The sequence below is a fragment of the Poecilia reticulata genome, linkage group LG6 (assembly GCF_000633615.1).
Source record: "Poecilia reticulata strain Guanapo linkage group LG6, Guppy_female_1.0+MT, whole genome shotgun sequence".
Classification (NCBI taxonomy): Eukaryota; Metazoa; Chordata; class Actinopteri; order Cyprinodontiformes; family Poeciliidae; genus Poecilia; species Poecilia reticulata.
This window is the reverse complement of record NC_024336.1, coordinates 6191000-6192103: the sequence shown is the minus strand read 5'-3', so window position 1 is coordinate 6192103 and position 1104 is coordinate 6191000.

Genomic DNA, 1104 nt, shown 5'->3' with positions numbered 1-1104 from the left:
AATATATATCAGAGGAAATTTTTACATATTTTTAACATGCTTAGAAAGTCCAGAGAATACTTATGTCCATCTAGCAACCCGGATCAGGAAAATCTAGTTTATATACTTTAGATCAATATTATTAGATTCCCTTTCTTCATTTGCTCTTTCCATTGGTTTGTCTTTTTGTTTGTATTGTCTTTTCATTCATGTAAAGCACTTTGAGTTGCCTCGTTGCTGAAACGTTCTATATAAATAAAATTACCGTACCTAAATATAATACATTTGGAAGTCCGGCAAAAAATAACTGTTTTGTTGAGAAAAAATAAAAAATAAAAAACAAAGCCACGCGGAAGGGCACAGCAAACATTTAGAACAAGTGGATCAAATGAGACTCAAACTCAGCTACATGCGCAGAACCCCACTGGAAAACGTGCAAAATCTCCACTGTACAATATGGTGGTGGCAGCATCATGCTGTGGGGATGCTGAGTTGTTGGGAAGATGGAAGACAAAGTGTTAATTGGGGAAATAAATTTAAAATAATTTGGAGCAAAGCATGTCGCTGCGTTAGAATGAAAACTAGGCTTCACTTTTACTACACTCAACAAATTATTCACTGCTTTGTGTTGGCAAAGCAAGGAAATACGCTAAGGTTTCCTGTTGTAGCGTGACAAACATGAAAACGCTTAAGCATCTTATGTCCACGATTTAATGACAGCTTAGATTAACAAAAATAAACACTTACTTATTACCTCATCAGGTCTGCATGATGCTGCTGTTGTGGATGTCGCTGCTCACAGAAGATTTTCCTTGGATCTGGCATCTTCTCCTCGTCAGGTTTTCTCTGGGCGCTTCAGTTTCCCCACCACCAACCTGGAAACTCATATATCCTTTTGTTGCAGAACGAAAGTTAGTGAACGTGTGTCTGTTAGTCTGGGCTGAACTGCGGACATGTCCTGAATATGTAGCCTGCTACTGGGAGGAGCTCCAGAAGAAAATGAATGGAAAAATTTGTACTTTTTTTTTTTCTTAAAGGGGCAGTATTATGTGTTTTCCAGGCACAAAATACAATTTTTATAGTATAATCATGTAACTATGTTCTCTTCAGTTGTTTTAAATATGT